Source organism: Salmo salar, chromosome ssa02, assembly GCF_905237065.1.
Source record: "Salmo salar chromosome ssa02, Ssal_v3.1, whole genome shotgun sequence".
NCBI classification, from domain to species: Eukaryota; Metazoa; Chordata; class Actinopteri; order Salmoniformes; family Salmonidae; genus Salmo; species Salmo salar.
Genome location: NC_059443.1, coordinates 86348604 through 86376121, shown reverse-complemented (window position 1 = coordinate 86376121; position 27518 = coordinate 86348604). Strand labels below are relative to the sequence as shown.

The 27518-nt window shown below is 43.7% G+C and overlaps 1 pseudogene; it reads right to left on the bottom strand.

The window, feature by feature from the left end:
- LOC123732493 (zinc finger protein 883-like) lies at window positions 1-27518 on the bottom strand (annotated as a pseudogene).

Here is a 27518-nt window from a genome sequence, read left to right as displayed (position 1 = left end):
TTCTTCCCACATTGAGTACAGCTATAAGGTTTCTCTCCTGTGTGTGTTCTCCTGTGAAGAGTCAGAATGCTAGATGTAGCAAAACTCTTCCCACATTCATCACAGCTATATGGTTTCTTTCCTGTGTGTGTTCTCTGGTGTCGAGTCAGATTGCTAGAATCATTATAACTCTTCCCACATTCATCACAGCTATAAGGTTTCTCTCCTGTGTGTGTTCTCTGGTGTATCTTCAGTTCTCCAGATTGAACAAAACTCTTCCCACATTGAATACAGCTATAAGGTTTCTCTCCTGTGTGTATTCTCTGGTGTATCTTCAGTTTGCAAGATTGAACAAAACTCTTCCCACATTCAGTACAGCTATAAGGTTTCTCTCCTGTGTGTGTTCTCTGGTGTATCTTCAGTTCACAAGACTGAACAAAACTCTTCCCACATTCAGTACAGCAATAAGGTTTCTCTCCTGTGTGTGTTCTCTGGTGAAGAGTCCGATGGCTCGTCGTAGCAAAACTCTTCCCACATTCATCACAGCTATATGGTTTCTCTCCTGTGTGTATTCTTTGGTGTGATATCAGGCTGCCTAGCTGAGTAAAACTCTTCCCACATTGATCGCAGCTATAAGGTTTCTCTCCTGTGTGTGTTCTCTGGTGTAATATCAGGCTGGTTGAATGAGTAAAACTCTTCCCACATTGAATACAGCTATAAGGTTTCTCTCCTGTGTGTGTTCTCTGGTGAAGAGTCAGATTGCTCGACTTAGTAAATCTCTTCCCACATTCATCACAGCTATATGGTTTCTCTCCTGTGTGTATTCTCTGGTGTGATATCAGGCTGCTTAGCTGAGTAAAACTCTTCCCACATTCATCACAGCTATACGGTTTCTCTCCTGTGTGTGTTCTCTGGTGAAGAGTCCGATGGCTCGTCGTAGTAAAACTCTTCCCACATTCATCACAGCTATATGGTTTCTCTCCTGTGTGTATTCTCTGGTGTGATATCAGGCTGCTTAGCTGAGTAAAACTCTTCCCACATTCATCACAGCTATACGGTTTCTCTCCTGTGTGTGTTCTCTGGTGAAGAGTCCGATGGCTCGTCGTAGTAAAACTCTTCCCACATTCATCACAGCTATATGGTTTCTCTCCTGTGTGTATTCTTTGGTGTGATATCAGGCTGCCTAGCTGAGTAAAACTCTTCCCACATTCATCACAGCTATATGGTTTCTCTCCTGTGTGTATTCTCTGGTGTGATATCAGGCTGCTTAGCTGAGTAAAACTCTTCCCACATTCATCACAGCTATACGGTTTCTCTCCTGTGTGTATTCTCTGGTGTGCTATCAGGCTGCTTAGCCGAGTAAAACTCTTCCCACATCGATCACAGCTATAAGGTTTGTCTCCTGTGTGTGTTTTTTGGTGTACATTAAGACGGCTAGATGTATCAAAACTCTTCCCACATTGAGTACAGCTATAAGGTTTCTCTCGTGTGTGGATTCTCTGATGCATTTTAATGGCTGTTGATGAGGTGAATTTCTTCCCACAGTCAGAGCAGCTGTGAGTTCTCTTCCCTGTGGGTCTCTGCTGGTGTTTCTTGAGGTGTTCTGATCTGGAGAGACTCTTCTCTGCCTTGTCAGCATCATGAGGTTGTTGAGGCTCCCCAGAGGATCCACGATAGTCACGTCTCTCTCCTGTGTGAATGACAAAGTCAGACAGATGGTTAAAGTCCCACAACAGTGGAAATCCACTGTTTATTTAAAGTAAAGGGTGATGCCCAGAGCATACCCATGAAGTTGTACAACAATTGAAGTCTGTTAAATTTGAAAATGGAGACAGTCAAGATAGCAACAATAGTCAGATTTATTCTTGTTTTCACATTAGTAGTAACATCTAAGATTGTAGACTAGAAATAAGTTATTCATGTTGTTGAGACCCTAAGCAATGTGCCAGATGACTTCTGGTCTCCAATATAGGACCGTTTCTGTGTTTGCTAAAATTGCGGCACGAGGGCGATGCAAGTTGTTGTAGAAACTCCTCCCGCTAATGAGGAAACCACTAGTTATGGATGTAGTATATCTGGTAATGAGGAAACCACTAGTCATGGATGTAGTATATCTGGTAATGAGGAAACCACTAGTCATGGATGTAGTATGTCTGGTAATGAGGAAACCACTAGTTATGGATGTAGTATATCTGGTAATGAGGAAACCACTAGTTATGGATGTAGTATATCTGCCTGGAGCAAAAATGCTTTGCTCCATTACCAGGTTGCTTATGAGTACATTTCACACTACTTTGGATTATAATTGTAAGGCTCGTTTGAATGTCTTGCTTAATATAATGTTTGTGTCATCATCGCAAATCAACCACTTTGTACTTAAAAAACACTTCAACCAGTAAAATGCTCTTTGGCTTTTTCATCAGCCTGACAATGAGGGTTTGTATACTGTTTGCCAAATTGGCCCATAACTTCACCTAACAATAACATAGACCTACTGTAGGACCCATAACTTCTTCTACATTTACATTTACATTTAAGTCATTTAGCAGACGCTCTTATCCAGAGCGACTTACAAATTGGTGCATTCACCTTATGATATCCAGTGGAACAACCACTTTACAATAGTGCATCTAAATCTTTTAAGGGGGGGTTAGAAGGATTACTTTATCCTATCCTAGGTATTCCTTAAAGAGGTGGGGTTTCAGGTGTCTCCGGAAGGTGGTGATTGACTCCGCTGTCCTGGCGTCGTGAGGGAGCTTGTTCCACCATTGGGGTGCCAGAGCAGCGAACAGTTTTGACTGGGCTGTGCGGGAACTGTGCTTCCTCAGAGGTAGGGGGGCCAGCAGGCCAGAGGTGGATGAACGCAGTGCCCTTGTTTGGGTGTAGGGCCTGATCAGAGCCTGAAGGTATGGAGGTGCCGTTCCCTTCACAGCTCCGTAGGCAATCACCATGGTCTTGTAGCGGATGCGAGCATCAACTGGAAGCCAGTGGAGAGAGCGGAGGAGCGGGGTGACGTGAGAGAACTTGGGAAGGTTGAACACCAGACGGGCTGCGGCGTTCTGGATGAGTTGTAGGGGTTTAATGGCACTGGCAGGGAGCCCAGCCAACAGCGAGTTGCAGTAATCCAGACGGGAGATGACAAGTGCCTGGATTAGGACCTGCGCCGCTTCCTGTGTGAGGCAGGGTCGTACTCTGCGAATGTTGTAGAGCATGAACCTACAGGATCGGGTCACCGCCTTGATGTTAGTGGAGAACGACAGGGTGTTGTCCAGGATCACGCCAAGGTTCTTAGCACTCTGGGAGGAGGACACAAGGGAGTTGTCAACCGTGATGGCGAGATCATGGAACGGGCAGTCCTTCCCCGGGAGGAAGAGCAGCTCCGTCTTGCCGAGGTTCAGCTTGAGGTGGTGATCCGTCATCCACACTGATATGTCTGACAGACATGCAGAGATGCGATTCGCCGCCTGGTTATCAGAAGGGGGAAAGGAGAAGATTAATTGTGTGTCGTCTGCATAGCAATGATAGGAGAGACCATGTGAGGATATGACAGAGCCAAGTGACTTGGTGTATAGCGAGAATAGGAGAGGGCCTAGAACAGAGCCCTGGGGGACACCAGTGGTGAGAGCGCATGGTGCGGAGACAGATTCTCGCCACACCACCTGGTAGGAGCGACCTGTCAGGTAGGACGCAATCCAAGCGTGGGCCGCGCCGGAGATGCCCAACTCGGAGAGGGTGGAGAGGAGGATCTGATGGTTCACAGTATCAAAGGCAGCAGATAGGTCTAGAAGGATGAGAGCAGAGGAGAGAGAGTTAGCTTTAGCAGTGCGGAGAGCCTCCGTGACACAGAGAAGAGCAGTCTCAGTTGAATGCCCAGTCTTGAAACCTGACTGATTAGGATCAAGAAGGTCATTCTGAGAGAGATAGCAGGAGAGCTGGCCAAGGACGGCACGTTCAAGAGTTTTGGAGAGAAAAGAAAGAAGGGATACTGGTCTGTAGTTGTTGACATCGGAGGGATCGAGTGTAGGTTTTTTCAGAAGGGGTGCAACTCTCGCTCTCTTGAAGACGGAAGGGACGTAGCCAGCGGTCAAGGATGAGTTGATGAGCGAGGTGAGGAAGGGGAGAAGGTCTCCGGAAATGGTCTGGAGAAGAGAGGAGGGGATAGGGTCAAGTGGGCAGGTTGTTGGGCGGCCGGCCGTCACAAGACGCGAGATTTCATCTGGAGAGAGAGGGGAGAAAGAGGTCAAAGCACAGGGTAGGGCAGTGTGAGCAGGACCAGCGGTGTCGTTTGACTTAGCAAACGAGGATCGGATATCGTCAACCTTCTTTTCAAAATGGTTGACGAAGTCATCCGCAGAGAGGGAGGAGGGGGGGGGAGGGGGAGGAGGATTCAGGAGGGAGGAGAAGGTAGCAAAGAGCTTCCTAGGGTTAGAGGCAGATGCTTGCAATTTAGGGTGGTAGAAAGTGGCTTTAGCAGCAGAGACAGAAGAGGAGAATGTAGAGAGGAGGGAGTGAAAGGATGCCAGGTCCGCAGGGGAGGCGAGTTTTCCTCCATTTCCGCTCGGCTGCCCGGAGCCCTGTTCTGTGAGCTCGTAGTGAGTCGTCGAGCCACGGAGCAGGAGGGGAGGACCGAGCCGGCCTGGAGGATAGGGGACAGAGAAAATCAAAGGATGCAGAAAGGGAGGAGAGGAGGGTTGAGGAGGCAGAATCAGGAGATAGGTTGGAGAAGGTTTGAGCAGAGGGAAGAGATGATAGGATGGAAGAGGAGAGAGTAGCGGGAGAGAGAGAGCGAAGGTTGGGACGGCGCAATACCATCCGAGTAGGGGCAGAGTGAGAAGTGTTGGATGAGAGCAAGAGGGAAAAGGATACAAGGTAGTGGACGGAGATTTGGAGGGGAGTTGCAATGAGATTAGTGGAAGAACAGCATCTAGTAAAGATGAGGTCAAGCGTATTGCCTGCCTTGTGAGTAGGGGGGGAAGGTGAGAGGGTGAGGTCAAAAGAGGAGAGGAGTGGAAAGAAGGAGGCAGAGAGGAATGAGTCAAAGGTAGACGTGGGGAGGTTAAAGTCACCCAGAACTGTGAGAGGTGAGCCATCTTCAGGAAAGGAACTTATCAAGGCGTCAAGCTCATTGATGAACTCTCCAAGGGAACCTGGAGGGCGATAAATGATAAGGATGTTAACCTGTTGGGTCTAGGGGGCAGCATTTGCACGTCTGGATAAAAAAAATTTACCCGATTTAATCTGGTTACTAATCCTACCCCTAACTAGAATATGCATATACTTATTATATATGGATAGAAAACACTCTAAAGTTCCTAAAACTGTTTGAATGGTGTCTGTGAGTATAACAGAACTCATTTGGCAGGCAAAACCCTGAGACATTTTCTGACAGGAAGTGGATACCTGATGTGTTGTATTGACTTTAAACCTATCCCATTGAAAAACACAGGGGCTTAGGAATATTTTGGCACTTCCTATTGCTTCCACTAGATGTCACCAGCCTTTACAAAGTGTTTTGAGTCTTCTGGAGGGAGATCTGACCGAACAAGAGCCATGGAACGATGATGTCCCATTAGACACCTGGCGCGCGAGTTCATGTTGGGTACCCTCGTTCCAATACGTTATAAAAGAGTATGCATTCGTCCACCTTGAATATTATTCGTGTTCTGGTTAAAAAGGCCCTAATGATTTATGCTATACAACGTTTGACATGTTTGAACGAACGGAAATATATTTTTTCCCCTCGTTCATGACGAGAAGTCCGGCTGGCTTACATCATGTGCTAACGAGACGGAGATTTTTGGACATAAATTATGAGCTTTTTTGAACAAAACTACATTCGTTATGGACCTGTGATACCTGGAAGTGACATCTGATGAAGAGAATCAAAGGTAATGGATTATTTACATAGTATTTTCGATTTTAGATCTCCCCAACATGACGTCTAGTCTGTATCGCAACGCGTATTTTTCTGGGCGCAGTGCTCAGATTATTGCAAAGTGTGATTTCCCAGTAAGGTTATTTTTAAATCTGGCAAGTTGATTGAGTTCAAGAGATGTAAATCTATAATTCTTTAAATGACAATATAATATTTTACCAATGTTTTCTAATTTTAATTATTTAATTTGTGACGCTGACTTGACTGCCGGTTATTGGAGGGAAACGATTTCCTCAACATCAATGCCATAGTAAAACGCTGTTTTTGGATATAAATATGAACTTGATAGAACTAAAAATGCATGCATTGTCTAACATAATGTCCTAGGAGTGTCATCTGATGGAGATTGTAAAAGGTTAGTGCATAATTTTAGCTGGTTTTATGGTTTTGGTGACCCTGTCTTTGACTTGACAAAACATTACACACAACTCTTGTAAATGTACTGTCCTAACATACTCTAAATTTATGCTTTCGCCGTAAAACCTTTTTGAAATCGTAAAACGTGGTTAGATTAAGGAGATGTTTATCTTTCAAATGGTGTAAAATAGTTGTATTTTTGAAAAATTTGAATTTTGACATTTATTTGGATTCAAATTTGCCGCTCTTGAAATGCACCTGCTGTTGATGGAGTGCACCACGGGTGGCACGCTAGCGTCCCACCTAGCCCCAAGAGGTTAAGCTTGAAAGGGCTGGTAACTGTGACAGCATGGAATTCAAATGAGGAGATAGACAGATGGGTCAGGGGAGAAAGAGAGAATGTCCACTTGGGAGAGATGAGGATTCCAGTGCCACCACCCCGCTGGCTCGATGCTCTAGGGGTATGCGAGAACACGTGGGCAGACGAAGAGAGAGCAGTAGGAATAGCAGTGTTATCTGTGGTAATCCATGTTTCCGTCAGCGCCAGGAAGTCTAGGGACTGGAGGGTAGCATAGGCTGAGATGAACTCAGCCTTGTTGGCTGCAGACCGGCAGTTCCAGAGGCTGCCGGAGACCTGGAACTCCACGTGGGTCGTGCGCGCTGGGACCACCAGGTTAGAGTGGCAGCGGCCACGCGGTGTGAAGCGCTTGTATGGCCTGTGCAGAGGGGAGAGAACTGTCTGACTTCTAACAACAAATATAGGAAAATAGCTCTGTGTGTTGTACAATAGCCTATCCATCAAGGAACAGTTCTCTACACATTATGAGCAAAGTATCTCTGTGTGCAAACTGACTAACGAGACCCTACAGTAAATCAAGCAGACAATAACATTATAAACATCAATTTGTTAAGGATCTTGGATCCAAAGTGGAGCACAGCATAACTGTCTTTACCAGAGTAATGAATGAAGAAGCACTTTGGTTGTTGTTGCATGTCGTGATGTTTGTCATGTGACTGTCATTCAGAAAAAGATTTCCTGGATCAGCTGATGATAGTTGAACATGTGACTAACAAAACAGCTACAGTATTAAGAATTATGTGTAATTATTGAAGAACCGCGTTAATGACAGTATCCATTTGGTTGTTGTAAATAAAGTTAAGATGTTTTAATTTCATTTTTTTTTCACCTTTATTTAACCAGGTAGGCTAGTTGAGAACAAGTTCTCATTTACAACTGCGACCTGGCCAAGATAAAGAAAAGCAGTGCGACAAAAACAACAACACAGAGTTACACGTGGGATAAACAAACGAACAGTCAATAACACAATAGAAAAATCTATATACAGTGTGTGCAAATGGAGTAAGAAGGCACGGCAATAAATAGGCCATAGTAGCAGAGTAATTACAATTTAACAAATTAACACTGGAGTGATAGATGTGCAGATGATGTGCAAGTAGAAATTCTGGTGTACAAAAGAGCAAAAAAAAGTAAATAACATGGGGATGAGGTAGGTAGTTGGATGGGCTATTTACAGATGGACTATGTACAGCTGCAGCGATCGGTAAGCTGCTCAGATAGCTGATGCTTAAAGTTAGTGAGGGAGGTGAAAGTCTCCAAATTCAGCGATTTTTGCAATTCGTTCCAGTCATTGGCAGCAGAGAACTGGAAGGAAAGGCGGCCAATGTAGGTGTTAGCTTTGGGGATGACCACTGAGATATACCTCCTGGAGCGCGTGCTATGGGTGGGTGTTGCTATGGTGACCAGTGAGCTGAGTGAAGGCGGCCTAGCAAAGACTTATAGATGACCTGGAGCCAGTGGGTTTGGCGACGAATATGTAGCGAGGGCCAGCCGAAGAGAGCATACAGGTCGCAGTGGTGGGTGCTATATGGGGCTTTGGTGACAAAATGAATGGCACTGTGATAGACTGCATTCTAGTTTGCTGAGTAGAGTGTTGGAGGCTATTTTGAAAATGACATTGCCGAAGTCAAGGATCCGTAGGATAGTCAGTTTTACGAAGGTATGTTTGGCAGCGTGAGTGAAGGAGGCTTTGTTGCGAAATAGGAAGCCGATTCTAGATCACATTTTGGATTGGAAATGCTTAACATTAGTCTGGAAGGAGAGTTTACAGTCTAGCCAGACACCTAGGTATTTACAGTTGTCCACATATTCTAAGTCAGAACCGTCCAGAGTAGTGATGCTGGACGGGCGGGTGCGGGCAGCGATCGGTTGAAGAGCATACATTTAGTTTTACTAGCGTTTAAGAGCAGTTGGAGACCACGGAAGGAGTGTTGTATGACATTGAAGCTCGGTTGGAGGTTTGTTAACACATTGTCCAAAAAAGGGCCAGATGTATACAGAATGGTGTCGTCTGCGTAAAGGTGGATCATAGAATCACCCGCAGCAAGAGCAATATCGTTGGTATATACAGAGAAAAGAGTCGGCTCGAGAATTGAACCCTGTGGTACCCCCATAGAGACTGCCAGAGGTCCGGACAACAGGCTCACCAGGTGAGAACCAGGTGAGTCAGTCATTTGAGAAACCAAGGCTGTTGAGTCTGCCGATAAGAATACGGTGATTAACAGAGTCGAAAGCCTTGGCCAGGTTGATGAAGATGGCTGCACAGTACTGTCTTTTATCGATGGCGGTTATGATATCGTTTAGTACCTTGAGCATGGCTGAGGTGCACCCGTGACCAGCTCGGAAACTGGATTGCACAGCGGAGAAGGTACGGTGGGATTCAAAATGGTCAGTGATCTGTTAGTTAACTTGGCTTTCGAAGACTTTAGAAAGGCAGGGCAGGATGGATATAGGTCTGTAACAGTTTGGGTCTAGAGTGTCACCCCCTTTGAAGAGGGGGGATGACCGCGGAAGCGTTCCAATCTTTAGGAATCTCGGACATTACATTTACGTAATTTAGCAGACGCTCTTATCCAGAGCGACTTACAAATTGGTGCATTCACCTTATGATATCCAGTGGAACAACCACTTTAGAATAGTACGATACTAAAGAGAGGTGGAACAGACTAGTAATAGGGGTTGCCACAATGGCGGCGGATAATTTTAGAAAGAGTGGGTCCAGATTGTCTAGCCCAGCTGATTTGTACAGGTCCAGGTTTTGCAGCTCTTTCAGAACATCAGCTATCTGGATTTGGATGAAGGAGGAGCTGGGGAGGTTTGGGCAAGTAGCTGTGGGGGGTGGGGAGCTGTTGGCCGGGGTTGGGGTAGCCAGGAGGAAAGCATGTCCAGCTGTAGAGAAATGCTTATTGAAATTCTCGATTATAGTGGATTTATTGGTGGTGACAGTATTTCCTAGCCTCAGTGCAGTGGGCAGCTGGGATGAGGTGCTCTTATTCTCCATGGACTTTACAGTGTCCCAAAACTTTTTGGAGTTAAAGCTACAGGATGCAAATTTCTGTTTGTAAAAGCTAGCTTTTGCTTTCCTAACTGACTGTGTGTATTGGTTCCCGACTTCTCTGAAAGGTTGCATATCGTGGGGACTATTCGATGCTAGTACAGTACGCAACAGGATGTTTTTGTGCTGGTCGAGGGCAGTCAGGTCTGGAGAGAACCAAGGGCTATATCTGTTCTTAGTTTTACAATTTTTGAAAGGGGCATGCTTATTTAAGGTGGTGAGGAAATTACTTTTAAAGAGCAACCAGGCATCCCAGTTTAGGTCACCTAACAGAATATACTCTGAAGATAGATAGGGGCAATCAATTCACATATGGTGTCCAGGGCACAGCTGGGAGCTGAGGGGGATCTGTAACAGGTGGCAACAGTTAGACTTATTTCTGGAGAGATTCATTTTTAAAATTAGAAGCTCAAACTGTTTGGGCATAGACCTGGAAAGTATGACAGAACTATGCAGGCCATCTCTCTAGTAGATTGCAACTCCTCCCCCTTTGGCAGTTCTATCTTGATGGAAAATGTTGTAGTTGGGGATGGAAATTTCAGAATTTTTGGTGGCCTTCCAAAGCCAGGATTCAGACACGGCAAGGACATCAAGGTTGGTGGAGTGTGCTAAAGCAGTGAGTCAAACAAACTTAGGGAGGAGGCTTCTGATGTTAACATGCATGAAACCAAGGCTTTTACGGTTACAGAAGTCAACAAATGAGAGCGCCGGGGGACACACAGGGCCTGGCTTAACCTCTACATCACCCGAGGAACAGAGGAGTAGGATGAGGGTACGGCTAAAGGCTATCAGAACTGGTCGTCTAGTGCGTTGTGAACAGAGAATAAAAGGAGCAGATTTCTGGGCGTGGTAGGATAGATTCAAGGCATAAGGTACAGACAGGGGTATGGTAGGGTGCGGGTACAGTGGAGGTAAACCTAGGCATTGAGTGAAGATAAGAGAGGTTGCATCTCTGGAGGCAACAGTTATGCTAGGTGATGTGTCAGGGAAATTGCAAGATTATGTTATAATGCTTATAATGGTTGTTTTATTTGACAGAATAGAGTATTCTGTTAACTATTGTGTGTGTGTTCTACTGAGGATGGGCCTCTATGAGATAACACTGACAGAGGTGATTTACGATGTCTTTGGGTAATAAAACCTAAAGAGCATTCCAGAGAACATGAGTTAATGGTTCTGTTCTATACCGTACCAGGAAGAGACGGTTCCAGTTTGGAGTAGGAGGACCAGACACTGGTCTATACAATGAAAACTGTTGACACAGCAGATGCTGTCTGCTATGTATTATAGATATCTTTCATACAAATGTTAACCTTGTGACCATTCTATGTATCTGTTGTTCGTCATGTAGGTTGAAAGATGTGTATCTTGGCTATAAAAGATCTTTGTACTTTTGTTTTGCCACTGTCAACGGATCATTAGAAAATGGTGAATCGTTGATAAATCATTGCTATTGCAAAGCTCTTATTATTAAAGATTTAGTTTAAGTATAACTCTGACTTGTGTGAAGTTAGTCTCTCCTCATTTGATAGTAAAGAAATTAACCACCACAGAGGTAACGCATGTGTGGGAGGTGGGACAAAAGAGTTCTCTGAGGCATGTTGAGTGGGATTAGGGGCTCCGCAGTAAAATAAAGCAATAACTATCCTAAACAACAGTATACAAGGCATATTGACATTAGAGAGATAAACGAGGCATTAAGCAATCACAGGTGTTGATTGGGAGAGGTAGCTAAGACAACAACGGGTAAGACAACAACAGCTAATCAGCTAAGACAACAAGAATAGGTAAAATGGCGATGAATGGGCAGAGAGGATCAGTTAACTACACACAGGGCCTGAGTTCGAGGCTGGGACCGACAGATAAACAAAATAAACAAAATGGAGAACCTTATTAATGAACAGTCCAGCAGGCATCAGCTATGTAGCCAAGTGATCATAGGGTCCAGTGAACAGCAATATACAGTTGAAGTCGGACGTTTACATACACCTTAGCCAAATACATTTAAACTCAGTTTTTCACAATTCCTGACATCTAATCCTAGCAAAAATTCACTGTCTTAGGTCAGTTAGGATCATCACTTTATTTTAAGAATGTAAAATGTCAAAATAATAGCAGAGGATATTTTCTACCTGCAGGCTTTATGTAGGCAATTTTTTACATAGTTGGCAATAAAAGTTACTTTTAGATTTTTATAATTTTCATTTAGATTTAGATAGAATGTAGATGAATCACAGACAATGATTTTGAGATACTATTATAAATTCAATTAAACTGTTCCAGTAAAATGTGCATATTAAAATCATAACTGGCACCAGATCAGTAAAAATGGTAAGATAAATTTCCACTCCAAATGTAGGTTGCCAACTGCTTGTGTAGCCTATTACCAGCAACGTCAGAATGTATGAAGGCCAGCAGGACGTGGTTGTTCAGGAAGAGTTTATTCCTCTGGTTGGGCTATATTGATGTAATGGCATGAAAACAAAAATACTGAAAATTATACAATGACTTATCAACAGCTCTAATAATTTGCGCCCCACAGGAAATCTACACTGGCAATTCTAGAATATACTATATAGCCTAGAAACCTGGTTAAACTATCATTTTAACATCATGGATGAATTCTAGAATATACTATATACAGTGGGGGGGGGGAGTATTTGATCCCCTGCTGATTTTGTACGTTTGCCCACTTACAAAGAAATGATCAGTCTATAATTTTAATAGTAGGTTTATTTGAACAGTGAGAGACAGAATAACAACAAAAAAATCCAGTAAAACGCATGTCAAAAATGTTATAAAATGATTTGCATTTTAATGAGGGAAATAAGTATTTGACCCCTCTGCAAAACATGACTTAGTACTTGGTGGCAAAACCATTGTTGGCAATCACAGACGTCAGACATTTCTTGTAGTTGGCCACCAGGTTTGCACACATCTCAGGAGGGATTTTGTCCCACTCCTCTTTGCAGATCTTCTCCAAGTCATTAAGGTTTCGAGGCTGACGTTTGGCAACTCGAACCTTCAGCTCCCTCCACAGATTTTCTATGGGATTAAGGTCTGGAGACTGGCTAGGCCACTCCAGGACCTTAATGTGCTTCTTCTTGAGCCACTCCTTTGTTGCCTTGTCCGTGTGTTTTGGGTCATTGTCATGCTGGAATACCCATCCACGACCCATTTTCAATGCCCTGGCTGAGGGAAGGAGGTTCTCACCCAAGATTTGACGGTACATTGCCCCGTCCATCGTCCCTTTGATGCGGTGAAATTGTCCTGTCCCCTTAGCAGAAAAACACCCCAAAAGCATAATGTTTCCACCTCCATGTTTGACGGTGGAGATGGTGTTCTTGGGGTCATAGGCAGCATTCCTCCTCCTCCAAACACTGCGAGTTGAGTTGATGTCAAAGAGCTCCATTTCGGTCTCATCTGACCACAACACTTTCACCAGTTGTCCTCTGAATCATTCAGATGTTCATTGGCAAACTTCAGACGGGCATGTATATGTATTCTTGAGCAGGGGGACCTTGCGGGCGCTGCAGGATTTCAGTCCTTCACGGCGTAGTGTGTTACCAATTGTTTTCTTGGTTACTATGGTCCCAGCTGCCTTGAGATCATTGACAAGATCCTCCCGTGTAATTCTGGGCTGATTCCTCACCGTTCTCATTGCAACTCCACAAGGTGAGATCTTGCATGGAGCCCCAGGCCGAGGGATATTGACAGTTCTTTTGTGTTTCTTCCATTTGCGAATAATCGCACCAAATGTTGTCACCTTCTCACCAAGCTGCTTGGTGATGGTCTTGTAGCCCATTCCAGCCTTGTGTAGGTCTACAATCTTGTCTGACATCCTTGGCGAGCTCTTTGCTCTTGGCCATGGTGGAGAGTTCTGAATCTGATTGATTGCTTCTGTGGACAGGTGTCTTTTATACAGGTAACAAACTGAGATTAGGAGCATTCCCTTTAAGAGTGTGCTCCTAATCTCAGCTCGTTACCTGTATAAAAGACACCTGGGAGCCAGAAATCTTTCTGATTGAGAGGGGGTCAAATACTTATTTCCCTCATTAAAATGCAAATCAATTTATAACATTTTTGACGTGCGTTTTTCTGGATATTTTTGTTGTTATTCTGTCTCTCACTGTTCAAATAAACCTACCATTAAAATTATAGACTGATAATTTCTTTGTCAGTGGGCAAACGTACAAAATCAGCAGGGGATCAAATACTTTCCCCCCCCACTGTAGCCTAGAAACCTGGTTAAACTATCATTATGACATTGTGGATGAATTCTAGAATATTCTATATTGCCTAGAAACCTGGTTAAACTATCATTATGACATCATGGATGGCCAGTCCTTGTATTCATAGTGTAGTCAATTCAGGGGGTAGCCCTGAGCTGGACTCAAACCTGGGTCCAGCGACTGTCAAGTCAACACCTTATAATTGTTATGCCAAGATGTCTGAACTGGATGGGGCCACAGGGTCTCCTGACCCCTCCTGTCTCAGCCTCCAGTATTTATGCTGCAGTAGTTTATGTGTCGGGGGGCTAGGGTCAGTCTGTTACATCTGGAGTATTTCTCGTCTTATCCGGTGTCCTGTGTGAATTTAAATATGCTCTCTCTAATTCTCTCTTTCTCTCTTTCGGAGAACCTGAGCCCTAGGACCATGCCTCAGGACTACCTGGCATGATGACTCCTTGCTGTCCCCAGTCCACCTGGCCGTGCTGCTGCTCCAGTTTCAACTGTTCTGCCTGCGGCTATGGAACCATGACCTGTTCACCGGACATGCTACCTGTCCCAGACCTGCTGTCCCAGACCTGCTGGAACCCTGACCTGTTCACCGGACGTGCTACCTGTCCCAGACCTGCTGTTTTCAACTCTCTAGAGACAGCAGGAGCGGTAGAGATACTCTCAAAGATCGGCTATGAAAAAGCCAACTGACACTTACTCTTGAGTTGCTGACTTGTTGCACCCTCGACAACTACTATGATTATTATTATTTGACCATGCTGGTCATTTATTAACATTTGAACATCTTGGCCATGTTCTGTTAATCTCCACCCTGGCAAAGCCAGAAGAGGACTGGCCACCATTCATAGCCTGGTTCCTCTCTAGGTTTCTTCCTAGGTTTTGGCCTTTCTAGGGCGTTTTTCCTAGCCACCGTGCTTCTACACCTGCATTGTTTGCTATTTGGGGTTTTAGGCTGGGTTTCTGTACAGCACTTTGAGATATCAGCTGATGTAAGAAGGGCTATATAAATACATTTAATTTTGAGAGTGGTTACATTTCTCCAGCCCCCATCCCTCAACTGTTTGCCAAACCAAGTCTCTGGGCAGCCATTTTGTTGTTGTTTAAATCCTAGGTTGTCCCTTTAAAAAAGCCACACAACAATCAATCAACCAATTTGCAGTTGAAACAATAACAAAGCTGTAATTCCACCACTGTTTTAGTTATAAGATGATGGATGGGGCTGGAGAAATGTAACTGGTCTCTAATTCATAGACAGACCTATGGAAGCAAGGACTGACCATCCATGATATCAACATTATTGTTTTAACCATGTTGAGGCGATACAGTGTTGATTTACATTGTTTCTAAACTGAGTAAAAAAGGCTTATTTGGGGTTCTGATGGGGTACAACAGTTGAACTAAGCTCATGAGGCATGTGTTATATTCTTCAAGAATCAATGGCTATAAATTAATAATTTAAAAGTCAAAATATGGATATAGCAATTGCAGATTTCCCCTTTAACACCACACATCTGTTCAACAACTGCAGAGTTTGTGCCTCTGTTTTTAAGACAGTACTTACTAGTGTTAATCAGGGTCCTTTCATCGTTAGAACCATTGGGTGCCTGAAGATGCGTTTGGGAAACCGGGCCCAGATATCCATTTTCCTCCTCCTTAGTCACTCCAAAAACGGAATCCTCCTCCTCTTTCACTTTAAACTCGTCTTCCTCTTCTTTAACTGAAACGTCTTTCTCTTCTTCTTTCACGGTAACAGCCTCAGCCTCTACTTCTTGTTTTACTGTAGGAGGAGAGTAGCTTAGTGAACTCATGGTCGGGGATGTTAGCTAGCTAGCATTAGCGACTAGCCTAGTTCTAAGCTAACTTAGCAAACCAGCTAGCTGACAAGCAACGTAAATATATAATTAAATAGGTCAACAAGTACATACAACAGAAGTGTGTTTAATACACAACCAGTGTAAAGCGCGTGAATGTTGTAGCTATGTTTGCTAGAAAGCTACCGAGGTGTCTGACTAGCTGTTGTTGTTGAAGGAGCGCTCCGTCCACTAGATTATACGTCACACTGGCAGCATCGCCTGAACCTAAAAGACGCACATCGCCATCTGCTGACTGGAGTGGGCAACGCAGTTGAGGAACCAAACGTTTATTTTTCATTTATTTCATAAAAGTATAATATTATATTAAGTCGTTCAAAGAGAAGCATGTGTTAATTGATTCGTTTTTAATGAGTGAGTATTTAAAACAAACTTTACACTCACTACATATTTGCATTGAACCATACTTCTGACATGGATCATTTCGACCCCAGAGGCATATCTTTTATCATAGCCAAAATGTGGTTTATCAATTCATCCAATTTTTCATGACTTTGTCAATCAACTGGTTCTTATTAAATGTAAATCATGGTTTAGTGTTTCTGCATCAAAATGGACTTATAACAAATTTAAATCCTTTGGAGTCATTTTGACCCCAGCCAAAAGCACCTTTGATAAATAGGACGTTTATTTCAAATCAAAATCACATTATATTGGTCACATACACGTGTTTAGCAGATGTTATTGCGGGTGTCACGAAATACTTGTGTTTCTAGCTCCGACAGTGCAGTAATATCTAACAAGTAATATCTAACAATTACACAACATATACCCAATACACACAAATCTAAGTATTTGAATCTAGGTTTCTCTGTAGACATGATCCATCCCACCAGAAGGTGGAGGGGCTCCTGTATCAGTGGTTTTAACCAGATAGACACCTGAAGACACACAGTATAGTGCCTCCCATGTACTCTCCTAAGATTGGACTTTTCTATACCACGTATCACATGACTGTGTACAAATTTGCCAATGGTAGAAAACTCTGCCAGCGATATACAGTGCATTCGCAAAGTATTCAGACACCTTCACCTTTTCCACATTTTGTTACGTTACAGCCTTATTCTAAAATTGAATATTTTTTGCCCTCATCAATCCACATACAATACTTCATAATGACATCACAATACCCCATAATGACATCACAATACCCCACAAAGACAAACCCAAAACAGGTTTTTAGAAATTTTTACAAATGTATTTACATTTAATATTTAATATTTACTTAAGTGCTCTTTGCTATGAGACTCGAAATTGAGCTCAGGTGCATCCTGTTTCCATTGATCATCCTTGAGATGTTTCTACAACGTGATTCGAGTCCACTTGTGGTAAATTCAATTGATTGGACATGATTTGGAAAGGCACACACCTGTCTATATAAGGTCCCACAGTTCATGTCAGAGCTAAAACCAAGCCATGAGGTCAAAGGAATTGTCCGTAGAGCTCTGAGACAGGATTGTGTCGAGTCACAGATCTGGGAAAGGGTTCCAAAAAATGTCTGCAGCATTGAAGGTCCTCAAAAACACAGTGGCCTCCATCATTCTTAAATGGAAGAAGTTTGGAACCCCAAGACTCTTCCTAGAGCTGGCTGCCCGGCCAAACTGAGCAATCGGGAGAGAAGGGTCTTCATCAGGGAGGTGACAAAAAACTCGATGGTCACTGACAGAGCTCCAGAGTTCCTCTGTGGAGAACCTTCCAGAAGGATTATCATCTCTGCAGTACTCCACCAATCAGGCCTTTATGGTAGAGGCCAGACAGAAGCTACTCCTCAATAAAAGGCACATGACAGCCCGCTTGGAGTTTGCCAAAAGGCACCTAAAATACTCTCAGACCATGAGAAACAAGATTCTCATGTCTGATTAAACCAAGATTGAACTCTTTGGCCTGAATGTCATGTGTCACGTCTGGAGGAAAATTGGTACCATCCCTACGGTGAAGCATGGTGGTGGCAACGTCATGCTGTGGAGATGTTTTTCAGCAGCAGTGCAAGTTGTCTACTGATATTGGTGTAATTTCTCACCTATTTTGTCAGAAGGAAAGTTAATTTCCCCTCAGTCACATGCATTTGTTCTTTATTATGAAGGTAATGTGTGTAGAATGTACTTTTCCCCACTCATTCACCGCACCCCTTTACGTTGCTTATTTATATTCAATGGCCTGACTGCGTCCAGACTGTCAAAGGCCCATCCTGGTAGATCTGAACCTAATGCAGCTTGGAGTGATCGGATGACAGAAGTCACATTAAGGTGCCAGGTATAACTGAGGCTACAGATGCTCCATATCCATTACTTGGAGTGTTTTATATAATATGACTAAATGTGTTTCTGTGTTGCAGTGAAGAAATGGAACGGCAAGGCCACAGAACATGACATAATCAGAGCTGTGGGAGACCACCTCAAGCCCCTGGTAGAGCCGAGGGTGGTGTTTACCACTCCACCACGCCTTCAGCAGGCTGGAAAAGTGGGATTGATACAGTTTTTCATACTAAGATGGACCAAGAGTCTATTGATTGGTCAGTCATTGGGTTAATTTGTTTGGCAATATGTTCAAATCAAATCAAGCTTTATTTATACAGCACATGTCAGACATCGAAATATTTAGTACACAAATATGAGGATAAAAAACAGAAGAATAACAACTGAAAGACTAATGAGCATTCTAAGGAAATGCCATTGATTAAAATATTAATCGGATGCAATATCACACCGAAAATAAGCTTGTTTTTTAGGAGGGTCTCTGAAAGACACTATGGGGGTGTCCACCGGAGTTGACTAGTAACAACAACTGGGACCTAAAAGACACCCACCATGAGACCCACTAAATCTGCCCAAGAAGAGGCAAACAAAAGAAAAATCCACACCAAACTTAGACAGGAAGTAAACCAAAAAGGTGGAGCAACTAAAGGTGTTGACTCTCCACATGTATCAAGACAACTGGAGCACTGGGCCAGACACTCTTAAATAGAACCTGGACCAGCTCAGGTGAAACACCTTCCCACTAACGAGATGGACAAGCCAGCACAGGTGTAACACATACTGACTAACGAGGTGACACCAATCAGTGCGTCCTACGTGCTAACGAGCTAGACGTGCTAACGAGCTAGACGTGCTAACGAGCTAGACGTGCTAACGAGCTAGACGTGCTAAAGTCCAACCTCAAAACATAAATGGAAAAACCAAAGCCTGTAACACCTTCCCCCTTATGACAACAAATATATCCTATGTTTTTGTTGGACAAGTTTGGTCACCACCAACAGAAAACAACTTCCATTTCATGTTATAATCAACTACAAAGCTTGATTATACAAATAAACATGGTGTCTACTGGCTGTCAACAATTAAAAACAAGAAAAAAACATTTCTAAATAATAATATACAATAGTATTATTTTTTTCTCCTTTTTCTTTCTATAGAATCCTAGAACTCACTAGCTTCTAGAACTCTCGTCTTCCTAAAACTCACTAGCTTCTAGAACTCTCGTCCCCTTGGAACGAGCCCAAACAAAACTCATCTCCAATACGTGCAGTCAAAATAAATTGTGATCCATAACAAAGCACTGGCTAAACACAAAACTTTTTAACTGCCCACCCTTGAGACAATCAGCAACCAAGTTGTCCTTACCACGGACATGTCTAATTTCAAGAGGAAACTCCTGCAATATCCGTAGTAACTTTCCACCTCACAGCAGAGCTTCTCTCTCTTTTCAGGGTTCACTCGATAGGCATGTTGTTGGATCGGGGCCCAGTCCCCAATGTCATGCTCTAGTACATTTGGGTTGGCACATCTGAGAATGAACCCTGATATTCTAAAAGCAGGGCAACAATGTCAATATAATTGTACCAAAAATGGTCAGTTGGTTGCATAAATAATTATCATTACTAAATGTTACATGAATTGTAAATAGGAAATATTTGATTGCATAGTCTTATTTTCAACGTCTTTTCAATGACATTTTGCTAGGTGGGATATCCCCAATCTCAAAGATTTTTGTTGTGACATTTTGGCCGCGCTTCCTACACTTGGAGTAGCTTACTGAACGCGCAAACAACAAGGAGCTATTTGGACATAAATTATGGACTTTATCGAACAAAACAACATTTATTGTGGACCTGGGATTCCTGGAAGTGCCTTCTGATGAAGATCATCAAAGGTAAGTGAATATTTCTAATGCTATTTATGATTTTAGATGACTCCAAAATGGCAGGTATCTGTATTGCTTGATGTCTTTTTCTGAGTGCAGTACTCAGATTATTGCAAAGTGTGCTTTCCCCGTGAATTTAAAAAAAAATCTGTCACAGCGGTTGCATAAAGGAGATGTTCATCTATAATTCTTTGAATAACAGTTTAATATTTTATCAACGTTTATGATGAGTATTTCTGTAAATTGATGTGCTCATTCACTGGAAGTTTTGGGAGGCAAAACATTTCAGAACATGACACGCCAATGTAAAATGTTTTTTTTGGGATATAAATATGAACTTTATCGAGCAAAACATACATGTATTGTGTAACATTGAGTCCTATGAGTGCCATCTGATGAAGATCATCAAAGGGTAGTGATTAATTTTAGCTGTATTTCTGGTTTTTGTGACGCCTCTCCTTGCTTGGAAAATGGCTGTGTGGTGTTTCTTGTCTCGGCGCTGTCCTAACATAACCTAATGTTATGCTTCCACCGTAAAGCCTTTTTGAAATCGGACAATGTGGTTGGATTAACGAGAAGTGTATCTTTAAAATGGGTTATAATAGTTGTATGTTTGAGAAATTTGAATTATGAGATTTTTGTTGTTTTGAATTTGCCACCCTGCTATTTCACTGGCTGTTGAATAGTGTCTCCCGCAGATGGGACTCTAGTGTCCCACATACCCTAGAGAGGTTAAAATGAGCAAGAATAGTCATATTTTGTCTTGTTTTCACATTAGTAGTAACATCGATGATTGTAGGCTAGAAATAAGATATTCATGTTGTTGAAACTCTAAACAGTGTGCCAGACGACTTTTGGTCTCCAATATAGGCCCCTTTCTGTGTTTGCTAAAATTGCGGCACGAGGGCAATTTGATTGCAGAAACTCCTCCCTGCTAATGAGGAAACCGATAATTATGGATGTATTATATCTGCCTGGAGCAAAAATGGTGAGCAAAATTCTAGTTTTTCACAATGTATTCTGAATGTGAATGGGGGAAACTCAGGGGAGTAACCTCCATTTCCAGGTTGCTTATGAGTACATTTCACACTACTTTGGATTATAATTGTAAGGCTCGTTTGAATGTCCTGTTTAATATAATGTTTGCTACAGTATTATGAATTATGTGTTTGAAGAACTGCGTTAATGACAGTATCCATTTGGGTGTTGTCAATAAAGTTAAGATTTTATTTTTTATTTCACCTTTATTTAACCAGGTAGGCCAGTCGAGAACAAGTTCTCATTTACAACTGCGACCTGGCCAAGATAAAGCAAAGTAGTGTGACAAAAAAACAACAGAGTTACACGTGGGATAAACAAACAGTGTGTGCAAATGGAGTATGGAGGAAAGGCAATAAATAGGCCATAGTAGCGAAGTAATACAATTTAACAAATGAACACTGGAGTGATAGATGTGCAGATGATGATGTGCAAGTAGAAATACTGGTGTGCAAAAGAGCAATAAAGAAAATACCAACATGGGGATGAGGTAGGTAGTTGGATGGGCTATTTACAGATGGACTGTGTACAGCTGCAGCAATCGGTAAGCTGCTCAGATGGCTGATGCTTAAAGTTAGTGAGGGATATATAAGTCTGCAACTTCAGCGATTTTTGCAATTCCTTCCAATCATTGGCAGCAAAGAACTGGAAGGAAAGTCGGCCAAACGAGGTGTTGGCTTTGGGGATGACCAGTGAGATATACCTGCTGGAGGCGTGCTATGGGTGGGTGTTGCTATGGTGACCAGTGAGCTGAGTAAAGGCAGAGCTTTACCTAGCAAATACTTATAGATGACCTGGAGCCAGTGGGATAGGCAACGAATACGTAGCGAGGGCCAGCCGACGAGAGCATACAGGTCGCAGTGGTGGGTGGTATATGGGGCATTGGTGACAAAACGGATGGCACTGTGATAGACTGCATCCAGTTTGCTGAGTAGAGTGTTGGAGGCTATTTTGTAAATGACATCGCCAAAGTCAAGGAGCGGTAGGATAGTCAGCTTTACGAGGGTATGTTTGGCAGCGTGAGTGAAGGAGGCTATGTTGCGAAATAGGAAGCCGATTCTAGATTTAATATTGGATTGGAGATGCTTAATATGGGTCTGGAAGGAGAGTTTACAGTCTAACCAGACACCTAGGTATTTGTAGTTGTCCACATATTGTAAGTCAAAACTGTCCAGAGTAGTGATGCTAGTCGGGCGGGTGGGTGCGGGCAGCGATTGGTTGAAGAGCATGCATTTAGTTTTACTAGCGTTTAAGAGCAGTTGGAGGCCACCGAAAGAGTGCCGTATTGCATTGAAGCTCGTTTGGAGGTTTGTTAACACAGTGTCCAAAGAAGGGCCAGATGTAGACAGAATGGTGTCGTCTGCGGAGAAGTGGATCAAGGAATCACCCGCAGCAAGAGCGACATCGCTGATATATACAGAGAAAAGAGTCGGCCCGAGAATTGAACCCTGTGGTACCCCCATAGAGACTGCCAGAGGTCCGCACAACAGGCCAGGTCGATGAAGACGGCTGCACAGTACCGTCTGTTAACGATGGTGGTTATGATACAATTTAGTACCTTGAGCGTGGATGAGGTGCACCCGTGACCAGCTCGGAAACCGGATTGCACAGCGGAGAAGGTACGATGGAATTCAAAATGGTCAGTGATCTGTTTGTTAACTTGTCTTTCGAAAACTTTAGAAAGGCAGGACAGAATGGATATAGGTCTGTAACAGTTTGGGTCTAGAGTGTCACCCCCTTTGAAGAGTGGGATGACCGCAGAAGCTTTCCGATCTTTAGGAATCTCGAACTATACGAAAGAGAGGTTGAACAGTCTAGTAATAGAGGTTGCAACAATGGCGGCAGATAATTTTAGAAACAGAGGGTCCAGATTGTCTAGCCCAGCTGATTTGTACGGGTCCAGGTTTTACAGCTCTTTCAGAACATCAGCTATCTGGATTTGGATGAAGGAGAAGCTGGGGAGGATTGGGCAAGTAGCTGCGGGGGGCACGGAGCTGTTGGCCGGGGTTGAGGTAGCCAGGAGGAAAGCATGTCCAGCCGTAGAGAAAAGCTTATTGAAATTCTCGATTATCGTGGAGTTATCGGTGGTGACAGTGTTTCCTAGCTTCAGTGCAGTGGGCAGCTGGGAGGAGGTGCTCTTATTCTCCATGGACTTTACAGTGTCCCAAAACATTTTGGAGTTAGAGCTACAGGAGGCAAATTTCTGTTTTACAAAGCTAGCCTTTGCTTTCCTAACTGACTGTGTGTATTGGTTCCCGACATCTCTGGAAAATTGCATATCACGGGGACTATTCGATGCTAGTGCAGTACGCCAGAGGATGTTTTTGTAATGGTCGAGGGCAGTCAGGTCTGGAGTGAACCAAGGGCTATATCTGTTCTTAGTTCTACATTTTTTAAAGAGGCATGCTTATTTAAGAAAATGCTTATTTAGGAAATTACTTTTAAAGAACAACCAGGCATCCTATACTGATGGGATGAGGTCAATGTCCTTCCAGGATACCCGGGCCAGGTCGATTAGAAAGGCCTGCTCGCAGGAGCATTTAACAGTGATAAGGGGTGGTCGTTTGACCGCGAACACATAATGGATGCAGGCAATGAGGCAGTGATCGCTGAGATTCTGATTGAAAACAGCAGAGGTGTATTTGGAGGACAAGTTGGTCAGGATAATATCTATGAGGGTGCCCATGTTTACGGATTTAGGGTTGTACCTGGTGTGTTCCTTGATAATTTGTGTGAGATTGAGCGCATCTAGCTTGGATTGTAGGACGGCCGGGGTGTTAAGCATATCCCAGTTTAGGTCACCTAACAGAACGAACTCTGAAGATAGATGGGGGGCAATCGTTTCACATATGGTGTCCAGGGCACAACTGGGAGCTGAGGGGGGTCTATAACAGGCGGCAACAGTGAGAGACATATTTCTGGAGAGATTCATTTTTAAAATTAGAAGCTTGAACTGTTTGGGTGTAACAGTGTAGGTTCCTTACCCATCGCGCCACAAAAGCCGCGGCCCTTGCGACGCAAGGGGAAACCCTACTTCAAGTCTCAGAGCGAGTGACGTCACCGATTGAAATGCTATTAGCGCGCACCACCGCTAACTAACTAGCCATTTCACATCGGTTACATGGGCATAGACCTGGAAAGCATGACATATCTTTGCAAGCTATCTCTGCAGCAGATTGCAACTCCTCCCCCTTTGGCAGTTCTATTTTGACAGAAAATGTTGTTGTTGGGGATGGAAATGTCTGAATTTTTGGTGGCCTTCCAAAGCCAGGATTCAGACACGGCAAGGACATCAAGGTTGGCGGAGTGTGCTAAAGCAGTGAGTAAAACAAACTTAGGGAGGAGGCTTCTGATGTTAACATGCATGAAACCAAGGCTTTTACAGTTACAAAAGTCAACAAATGAGAGCGCCTGGGGACACACAGGGCCTGGGTTAACCTCTACATCACCCGAGGAACAGAGGAGTAGGATGAGGGTACGGCTAAAGGCTATCAGGACTGGTCGTCTAGTGTGTTGTGAACAGAGAATAAAAGGAGCAGATTTCTGGGCGTGGTAGGATAGATTCAAGGCATAAGGTACAGACAGGGGTATGGTAGGGTGTGGGTACAGTGGAGGTAAAGCTAGGCATTGAGTTACGATAAGAGAGGTTGCATCTCTGGAGGAGGTGGGACAAAAGAGTTCTCTGAGGCATGTTGAGTGGGACTAGGGGCTCCGCAGTAAAATAAAACAATGATAACTACCCTAAACAACAGTATACAAGGCATATTGACTTTAGAGAGACATAAAGGCCTAAAGCAATCACAGGTGTTGATTGGGAGACCTAGCTAAGACAACAACGGGTAAGACAACAGTTAATCAGCTAAGACAACAACAGGTAAAATGGCGATGAATGGGCAGAGAGGGTCAGTTAACTACACACAGGGCCTGAGTTCGAGGCTGGGGTCGACAGATAAACAAAATAAACAAAATGGAGACCCGTGATTAATGAACAATCCAGCAGGCATCAGCTATGTAGCCAAGTGATCATAGGGTCCAGTGAACAGGAATATATGAACCAGGGCAGCCGTTAGGTAGTCATTACTACGCTAGCCGGGAGATGCGCCTGGCTCGAGGATAACTGGTGCTAGCTTCGGGACAAGGGCATCACCGACGTCCTGCAAAGGCCTGTTGAGGGCACATCGGACGGAATTACGTCGGCAGACCAGTCGTGATGGATCGGCGGGGCTCCGTGTTGACAAAGGGTCCAGGCCAATTGGCAAAAGAGGTATTGTAGCTGGAGTAATTTTGTTTGCTAGCCGGGAGAAGCACCTGGCTCGAGGCTAACTGGTGCTAGCTTCGGGACAAGGGCGTTAGCCACTATAGCCAATCTGGTGCAAAGGTCCAGAGTTTACGGCAGGAATCCGGTGATGTAGTGGCTTCTAGTCGTCTTAGTGAAGAGTCTGGGAGGCATCAGCTGTGTAGCCGAGTGATCATAGGGTCCACTGAGCAGGCCGGGAGATGGGCCTGACTCAAGGCTAGCTTCTAGGCTGGGCCACTCGGTAGCAGCTAGCTAGCTGCGATTATCCGGTGTAATGGTCAGCATGTCACCAAAAACACTCACAAACTTTTACAGATGCACAATCGAGAGCATCCTGTCGGGCTGTATCACCGCCTGGTATGGCAGCTGCTCCGCCCATAACCGAAAGGCTCTCCAGAGGGTAGTGAGGTCTGCACCACGCATCACCATCACCAGAAACTTTAGGAGCATAACATCAGAATTTACAAAGGCAAGCAGCTGCAGGAGGAGTAGGCTAAAGAAGAGTTTTTTTTCTGATGTTAGGCTATCTTGTTTCAGAGGGGTGTCATCAATAGCCCATAATGACAAAGTGAAAACAGGTTAAAAAAAAAATTAAAAAAACCTTATTTACTTAAGAATTCAGACCTTTTGCTATGAGAATCAAAATTGCTTTCAGGTGCATCTTGTTTCCATTAATCATCCTTGAGATGTATCTACAACTTGTTCGGAGTCCACCTGTGGTAAATTCAATTGATAGGATATGATTTGGAAGGCACACACCTGTCTATATAACGTCCCAGAGTTGACAGTGCATGTCAGAGCACAAACCAAGCCATGAGGTCGAAGGAATTCTCCGTAGAGCTCCGAGACAGGATTGTGTCGAGGCACAGATCTGGGGATGGGCACCAAAAATAATTCTGCAGCATTGAAGGTCCCCAAGAACACAGTGGCCTCCATCATTCATAAATGGAATACTCTTCCAAGAGCTGGTCACCCAGCCAAACTGAGCGATTGGGGGAGAAGGGCCTTGGTCAAGGAGGTGACCAAAAACCTGATGGTCACTCTGACAGAGCTCCAGAGTTCCTCTGTGGAGATGGGAGAACCTTCCAGAAGGACAACCATCTCTGCAGCACTCCACCAATCAGACCTTTATGGTAGAGTGGCCAGACAGAAGCCACTCCTCAGTATAAAGCATATGACAGCCTGCTTGGAGTTTGACAAAAGGCACCTTAAGACTCTAAGACCATGAGAAACAAGATTCTCTGGCTTGATGAAAGCATCTAATTGGCATGACTGCCAACTCTTTGGCCTGAATGTCATGTGTCAAGTCTGGAGTAAACCTGGCACCATCCCTACGGTAAAGCATGGTGGTGGCAGCATCATGCTGTGGGGATGTTTTTCAGCAGCAGGGACTGGGAGACTAGTCCGGAAAGTATTATGTGAAATTATTTTGATGTGATATTTAAATATTGTGTGAAACTATTCTGAATTGATATGAAAGTTCAGCAATTTATGTTTCTAGAAACGTATCGCAATTGAGAATCGATTCACATTTAGATGGAATAGTTGACTATTTTAGCTGCCAGAGCCAGTCTACCTCTGAAAATAACATACAGTCCTTGGACCTTGAGGAGTAACGGGGGCAGCAATCAGCAGTAGAAACAATAACAAAGCGTACTCCCTGCCCGTTTCGGTAAAAAGCTGAGGGATGGGGCTGGAGAAATGCAACCATCCATGATATCAACATTCTAGTTTTAACCATGTTTTGAGGATATACAGTGTTTGTTTATATTTACTGACAAACATTGGAATAAAAAAAAGCTTATATTTTGGGTTCTGATGGGGTACGACAGTTTAACTAAGCATTTATAAGTTACTTCTTCAAGAAACAGATGGGTACATATCATTAATGTATAAGTCCCAAAATGGATGTAACAACTGCTGATTGCCCCTTTAAGAGAACATCTTGGGCTAATCTAATAGGAGATATTGAGGACTACAGTATTTCAGGAACTGTCATTGGATGCATTTGATCGATTGTTAACGTTTTGTTGATGGTCCACTCTTGATGTTCTACACGTTACAGTGTAGCTTCAGCCATTCCTACAGAACAACATTAAAGTGTAGGACCCCTTTACTGCATATTGGTTCAACGACTGCAGAGACGGTACTTACTGGTGTTAAACAGATCTCCAACCTCCTCTTCTTCCTCCAATGTGACAGTCATCTCCCCCTCCTCCTCTTTCACTCCAAAAACTGCATCCTCCT